This window comes from Cupressus sempervirens, chromosome 10 (genome assembly GCF_028749045.1).
Source record: "Cupressus sempervirens isolate cs-2001-9-10 chromosome 10, ASM2874904v1, whole genome shotgun sequence".
NCBI classification, from domain to species: Eukaryota; Viridiplantae; Streptophyta; class Pinopsida; order Cupressales; family Cupressaceae; genus Cupressus; species Cupressus sempervirens.
Window position 1 is genome coordinate 954,446,963 of NC_143127.1, and position 8,232 is coordinate 954,455,194.

The following is an 8,232-nucleotide window of genomic DNA, read 5'->3' on the forward strand; positions in this document are numbered from 1 at the left end:
AGAAGTCGGAGATTATACGGAGTTTATGGTAAATAAATGAAACAGCACTGATTGTTGTCCAATTCCCTCTGTTTTCCTGAGTTGTACGGCCCTGTACAAATTGGCATATCAGATCAATTGGTATGGTAAGATAGGCTATTGAGTTACCTTTCATATGCACTTGGTCTGATCTCATTTGGTGGCAATTGAAGAAAGTTACATTAGTTTTTGCACTGGTTGGTCTGAAATCCTCAAATAACCAGAGTTTTACAAAGAGAGGAGAAACTTGCAATTTCACCAGTGGATTTTCACAGCCACTTGGGGGATGCAAGTTAGGAATACGTATTTTAAGATTCCAAAAGCTCTAGACAAGAAGTGTTGGTTTGCTATTTTTACCAGCAAGCCCTAGGCTAAATATCTCTATGTATTTAGCCTGTGAAGGTGTTGTGTAAGGAATCAAGCCAGAAGGGACGAGTTACCAGGTAGAAAGTGGATTGGAGGCATTTGGAGTCTGGTGATCCTCTCAGAAGTGTTAGATCAATTCTATGTACTCATCTGTTAGGTCTTGCTTTGTAAACCAAGCCTAATTAGGCCTATTACGTCTGTGTGCATTGTGAGGGTTAAGGGGTGCTGGACTAGAGTTGAAGTCTGATACATTACAATCTTGTCGAAGACCCAGAAGGGTATCCTAAACTGTGATCAGCCAGGTCACTTGGAAGTTTTAAGAGTTGTGCCTAATTTTCCTTTTAGGGTGACCTAATTGGGGCTAGTAGCCTAATTTGGGTTGGAGGTGTTATAGGTGTCTTGGAACCAAACACGTGATTGAATCTACATGTATTAGACCTAAGTAAATTATTCCAATCATTAGCTTCAAAGGTGGATTTCTATGTTTTGGCCTAGTTTAGGGAAATTGTCCCTAAAGCATAAAGTTGCATCAAACTTGATCTAAGCCCTAGAAGTTTGTAAGGTTGTGTAAGGTGTGTAAACCAACTGGGAGACTAGTTTATCCCTTAGAGAAGGTGTTGAAATAGGAGTAAAGAGTTACAAGTTTGTAGGCTAAAATAAGAAGAGGCCCATAAAGCACTCTTTGGGATGTGCTCTCTGCATCAGACGAGCACTGCAGAAGCACACCTCAATGTTGTTTCAATGTATCCATTTACCAAAACATAAAACAAAAATATTATGATGTCCATAGATGGCCAAAAGTAGGTCAACGTGACTAGATGATACAGCAGCTAATTTCACTAGAAAGCTCTACAAAGAGGGAATCTGGAAGCAAAAGGATCCTTTGTCTCTAATTCAATGCTATGAGATTAAAGATTCTGCACTTTAGAAAATCAGTCTAGAGATCTAACCCTTGTTGTTGTATAAATAAGCATAACTATAAAAATAAGCTGACATTTTCCAGGCCACCACCAGGTAAGACAATATTGATGTGTGTGAGTCCCCATGGTGAAGCTCAAAAGGGGAGTACTTTTCATTTACCTTAAATTAGTAGAAGATGCCAGTAGTTGGAAACCCTCAATTGATGGTCCTTCCTGCTTCTTTGGATCCATTTCAGCTAACCAAATTCAAATGTTAGGAATCCTAATAAATGCTCGTACTAAGAACTTCATCTTGTGTGTTCAAGCGCTTCAAGGTAATTTTTCATGTCACCACCCTATGCATTAAGTCATCGAATCTGATGCACACACAATGTCATGAAATGATTTTCTTTCTATTGACATCCCTTAGTCTATTGATATTTTTTCTTCAAATTTAAGTCGCATATTATCACTCACTAGTGAAACAAATAGTCACAAACAGCACGGCTCCTTTACTTTTTGCCCTCAGGACCAAATATAAAATTACACACAACCAAGTCATTATAACAGCGAATTTATGCATACACCCTCCATATCTATATTAGCACTCAGAACTCAAATGCTACCGAGACAAATATATGATAAAATTTCTAAGTTTCTCACTGAATTTTGTTCAAATACATGTATATATCATTCGATAGATTATAGTCTAAGTTTGTCAGAGACAAAAAAATTCAAGTAGATGAATATTCGTGCCAAGATACATATTCTCCAGATTACCATATTCCATAAGATGTGTAAAAGGCCATTAAGACCATCTCCAAATGTAACTTGAAAATAAAGTTTTGGCATATACAGGCATTTCTAACTTTACTTGATTACTAAGATGTCATGTTAATCAATAGCCTGATAATAAAACAATTGGTCAGTGGCCACAACAGTTACAGTATTACCATGAGTACATGCCTTTTCAAACATTTTGGGTATTTATTATTTAAGAAATCAAACACCTTTTTGGCATCATAGTATGAAGGAATGTTAAATAACAAATCTAAGCCAAACCTACAAAAGTTGCCTGGTGTTCAGCATAGACTTTATGTAATGAAGACTTGCTTCCCACCCTTTCGATGATAATATCTCACAGTCTCCATGATAATAGAATAAACTATAAAGAGAGTAAACAGGAGATCCACTTAAGCCTTGAAAACTGGAATGTTTAAGCCATGTTTTTGTTTCTGCTGTCCACAAAGACACAATTAACCAATCAACAGGCTAATCCATGCACAAATATGGAACTATTTTGAGTTGTGTACGACCAAATGACAGGCTCCTTTCTCACATAACTGAACATTTTGACTGACCTTGAAACTTAATCTCAATTCATAATAAGAACCCAATACTAAGAGAAAACAGTGAAGCTCCACAACTAACAATTAAGCATCCCACAAGCATATACTGTTAGCAATGCAGTCTCTATTGAAGCTTTGGCCTAACAGACCGCTTCCAGAAAGCTCAAGAACTATAATAGAGTGCATAGACTTCAAGTATACTCCAAAACAATTTGGCCTATGCTTTTTATAATAAAATGTTAACAAAACCTTCTGAAGTAGCACGGAAAGCCCTACTTTTCCACTACAAAAACACCAGTACATCCATATTTGTCAATATGTTATTGTCTTTCTGGATTCAGTCCGCTATGAGACCTGTCAGCATCTTCTCGATGAACAAATATGAGGCCAACTATCAGTTTCATGTATTCTGTCTCATTATGTATTAATATGATTTGTGCATTAAATGCTGACCACTATTAAGACCAAGAATGCTTGGAAGTGCATTTGATGAACTATACTTTTTGCAGAAATAAAATTTCTGAGCACCAAATGTCAGAAGAGCATGACGAGTCTTCTACCTATACTGCCTTCTAAGTTCATAAAGTAGGTTTGTTCTACCATCTTGATTCTTGCCAGAATCAAAGTAAGCTGTTTCTCAATATTTCCATTTATCGTCTCTTTTGCATAAGCATGATAATCAATGACGTGTTTTCTTGAGAAAAAAAAAAAAAGTTCCGACATCACCAAAACGTAGGAGTAATAAACATGCAACTGGGTTCACATTGTTGAACGAGTGATTGAATTTATAATCAGGGAAGGCTGCAGAGAATCCTCGCTGCATGTGAATAAATCTTCCCAGAATGTCTTACACCTCTACCCAAACAACTCTGACTAGAATACAAAGGCAAACCCTTAATGCGACCGTCTCACTGTAAATCTACAAGCACCAAACACCAGACCCCACCCTTTCACACACGGGACAGATATTTTTGGGGGCCAAAAAATAGGGAACAGACTTGAAATTAAAAAGGAACCAATTAGAAGTAAGCACCCAATAGTTATTGTGGCTATAATTAATCAAACATAACAGAGGCATGGGAACAGGAGATGACTGAGGTACACCCCAGTCAAACATGATATACCAAAATCACTCTTCGAAATCAGATGCCCACATACCCAATTCACACCCATGACAGAAAAACACATATACCCACAAAAAGGAAAAAAGCTTACAGTTTGGGATGTCCTTCAGAGCTGTACCTCTGCCACTGCCCTGCAATATGCAATAACCGAAGAGATGAATACCAGTCATGACAAGTTAAGTGGCTTTCGAAACTAATCAAACGAACAATTTCGCTACTCCACATAAACAAATGACACTTTTCAAAAACCAAGCCCAAAAGTGAAAAGCTGCTCACAAACCACAGAAAATGCCAAAACCCAATTGAGCTAAGCTAACGAGAAAAGAGCGCGTTACCTTCTCAACAATAAAATTTTTTGGCGCCCGTTCTGAAGAAACTAATATAAACCTCCGGACAGACTTCTTCTCCCTAACAGGCCTATCACTGCTTACAGGTGTAATAGGCTGAAATCTTGGAGTTGTATCATTTTTTTCCTTTTGCTTTACAACTTTCTCCACGCTAGTTTCATCAGTACTCGACTTGGGTTTCAGCCTTGGTCGGCCTCTTTTTCTCGTAGTAAGAACGGGAAAACTTTCAGTGGGTAACTGAGCTTCACTCCCCATTCTAGGAACATGCCCTCCACTTATCGGTACAGTTCCTCCATCTTCAGAGACAAGCCCTTCGTCCACTTCGCCATTAGCTCTCACAACTTCACTATGGTCAATACTCTCCTTCTCCTCCTGAACTAGAACATTTTCACCACCACCCACCAAGGCCATGACAATTTTACGGGCAAAAGCTGCAAAGGGATCTAAGAACATACAAACCCACAACTCTGCTCAAGAAATTGAAGCTTTTTTCACAATCATCTCTAGAGCTAATACACATGAAAAATTGCAAGGAAGTGGGAATTTTCTATCAAAGAAAAGATGCCCAAATGACAATGCTGAGTTATGAAGCACTAAAAAGTTGCATGCAAAACTATTTCCTGTTTTCACTCGTATCACTCGAATTCTACCGCCAATACTCTTCTACTCCGGCCCTCCATGCAGTTTTGCGTTTTGCCAGCCGCCGTTCGGATCTCAATTGCTAATTTAACTTGAATTGAATTAGAAAGTAGGATTTAAACGAATGTTTTATCGGCCTCTTCATTGAATGAATGAATGCGAGACGAGCATTTTAAGGGATCAAAGAACAATTGTACTAGATAATTTTTGAAAGTTTGTTTCATCTTATCCTCTTTAAATAAGCTATAGATGTTGTCCATCTTCAAGATGACATCATTGAGAGATCGAATGTTGTCGTATGTCACACATTCTAAGAGAAAATGCCATTCTGTTTCAACTTCTCCAAACTTGCAAATTGTGCAAATTTGTTGCTCCCAAGTCTCTTTGGGCCTCTTCCATCTTCACGTCTTGCACCTAAGGTGGTGAGATCCCGTTCTCAATTGTGCCACTAATAGCCTTGTCTTTTCTTTAATAGTAGCCCCAAGATACACTTTTTCGCCAAGTTCCCCGCTTGGATTAAATTCTTTAATATAATAGGCTTTTTTTCTACTCATATTATTGTTCCACATGGCATTGTGAAACTTCCCTTTGACAAACTTTCTTATCTCCACATTTGTTTTCGAGCAATCTTGTAACTTGATGTTCCACTTAGCCAACCATTTAGTGTTTTGCTTCATCCATATTTTCTTCCTTCAGTTAAGAGCCTCTCCTTTCACAGTTTTCGGCCAACGATGATCCTGCGTGTTTTCAATCTTCTTTAAGTAACTAAACATGTTGAGAAAATTATGGAGTCTGAGAACTCGAACAATAATAAGAAAATGGAAATGGACAATGATGAGAAAACGAATATGGGGGATTTTAGTTCTAACCTGGATGGTTACTCGGGGAGTAAAGGGGTGTCTACTGGTAAAGAAAATGTGGAGGGAAGTCAGGATAGAAATTTTGACTCGAATGTGGGGTCAGAAGCCCTCGGGGAGGATGATGATAAATAGAGTGATCACCCTTCTCATAATGCCAGCGAGGAGAAAATGGAGGAGGAGACGAGAAAGGAGAATAAAGATAAAGACCCTATTGGTAAGGATAATAGTTAGAGTAAAGGTGTAAATGAGGAAAAGACAGAGAATATGGACATTAATATTGATACCCAGATCAATATTGTGACTACCTCTGAGCCTAGGAATGTGGTTGATGGGAGGGATGACTCCCATGATGCTAAGCTCTCCTTCCTTCACACAACTGAGCTTAAAGCGGAGACTTTTCTTTAGGGTGATTTGTGGTTGTATAATGAATTAATGGTACTCAAGAAGAAAATGGGGATTATGCAAAGATATTTGGATGTTGAACGCACTAAGAGAACCCAGTTGGAAGTGCAAATTGGTAACATACCTAATAAGCTCAAAGAGTATGAACAGGAGCTTCGTCACCTTGTAAAGGAAAGTGGTCAAAAAATGGAACAGGTCACTTCCAATCTTTGTGCTACGACAACCAGTCTGGGTAAGAAGAGTAATGAAGAGATAATGTCTCTTGGTAATGCTGGAGTGGGAGGTCTTGGTGGGCCTAGTAAGAGAACCAGGTAGAGCACAAGAAAAAAGGTTGTTGAAGCTCTTGAGGCTCCTGTTCTTTCTCCAACTGACATCATCCAGAGTATTGCAGCAGTAGGGAAAGAGGTGGCGAACATTATCAAGGAGTTGTTGTAGGTGTTGGTTGTGGATTGGGTGTGTTGGTTGCTAGTTTGGGCAGTTTTTTCTGGTTTTTTCTTTTTGCTTTCCAGTATGTTTAAAACTCTAGGTTCTAGATCCTTGTAATACCTAGTCATTTTTGTATGGTTTAAATTTTTGGTTTCAAGTCCCTGTAAAACCTGGTTTGGATGTTTTTTAACTTTAGGTTTCAGGGCATTGTAAAACCTGGTGGTGCTTTAATGCTTATCTTTGGTTTTTTGTAAAGGGTTTCGGGTCCCTTCAAAACTTGCTTTTAGCATAATCTAAAACGGTGATCCTAATGATCCTTTGAAAACCCTCCTTGTTGTTATTAGGATTGGTGCACATATCCTTTTGTGAATTTATAGTAAGTGTCAAATATTATATTTATCCTTTACCGTAGTATTGTGCGCATTTTTATTAATATTAATATCAACTTTTGGGATCATATTTATATTCTTAAGCTCGCTTATCATTATCATTATAATAGATCATTTAGTATGATTTTAAATATTGATGTTGATAAACAATCTTATTTAGAAGCATAAATAGAATATTATGAAATGTGGAAATCTATTATTGTGTTGTTTCAAATATGAAAAATTGGGCAAGGATTTTCACGGTGTTATAAGGGAGATATATCTTAAGAAAAATTCCCATTAAATTTAGTCAACGTGGAATGTTATTAGAGGAATTAATGCACACAAAATAAAAAATTGGGATTAGGAGTGATATCTCAATCCTTATAGCATTTTTTTTAATATCATATATTTAGTTGTTTTTATGTAAAACTATTTTTTCTAATTTTTTTCTCTTTCATAAGTGACTACATTTTTTATTTTGTTGTGTCATTTTGTTGGCATGTCTTGTTAAAATCTAGAAAGAGAAATTTAACTTCAATATAAAATTCAATAATCAATTAACTCCAATTTTGTGCCACCTAATAGTTATTGTAAAACATATGAGTAGATTTCCTCTCTCAACAATGAAAATATGGGAGGAATAGAAGCTTATTCTTAATACTCTTGGAGAAAAATGATCTTTGTACTTGTTTTGTCTCATTTTTTTGTCAATTGACTCATCATTGTCTATGTGATAAGAACCTACCCATGCGGAACAAACTCGAAGATGTAAGTGTTAGATATAAATCAATTCAAACTAATCTAAACATGTTCGTAAAACTTGAAACTACACCTAACTTCCAACTCAACCTCAGATGAGCTTGAATACTTGCATCCAATACTTGTTGATTTGCTCTCAGAGAGGTTTGTGGGTGTGCTTTCCCAACACAAAACATTAATCTCCCTTTGATTTGATTGCAAATGAATGAAGATGGGTCTTATTATGCAAAAACTAATGAGTGAGGAAGAACTCAAGAACAAGAATGAAGAACTTGTCTTGAGTATTCATGATATGTAATTATTCAAACTACAAACTAAAATGAAGATGCAAGATATAAACTAGACTTATGGAATCACTTCTTAAGTGAGATTGGTGGGTGATTAAGGATGAAAGTAGATTTAGCAAGCGAGGTGATGGGTATAGACTAGGTTTTATAGGTGGGTTTAGGATCAATTTAAATTAGATTTAAATCAATCAAGTTTAGTATAATATTAGAATATACAAGAAATTTAATTTATTAAAAGGAGATTTATGGAGGGACTGTGTGTTAAATTAACTTAATGCATTAAGGAATGACATTTAAATTAAATTTAAATACACCTTGATAATTTAAAAAAAAGGTTCAATATGAAAAGTATAATTAATCAATTAAAATGAACTATATTTCTAGG

General features: G+C 36.5%; 1 pseudogene across 1 annotated transcript in view; it reads right to left on the reverse strand.

Moving 5' to 3' along the window:
* Nucleotides 1-4,831, reverse strand: part of LOC149537138 (uncharacterized) — a 50,815-nt pseudogene extending 45,984 nt beyond the window's left edge. Inside the window, exons 1-2 of the transcript XR_016358007.1 lie at nucleotides 4,092-4,831; nucleotides 3,848-3,887 (exon numbers count right to left, since the gene is read on the reverse strand). The product of XR_016358007.1 is annotated as an uncharacterized LOC149537138 (transcript). The remainder of the gene's footprint in view (nucleotides 1-3,847; nucleotides 3,888-4,091) is intronic.
* Nucleotides 4,832-8,232: the final 3,401 nt, after the last annotated feature.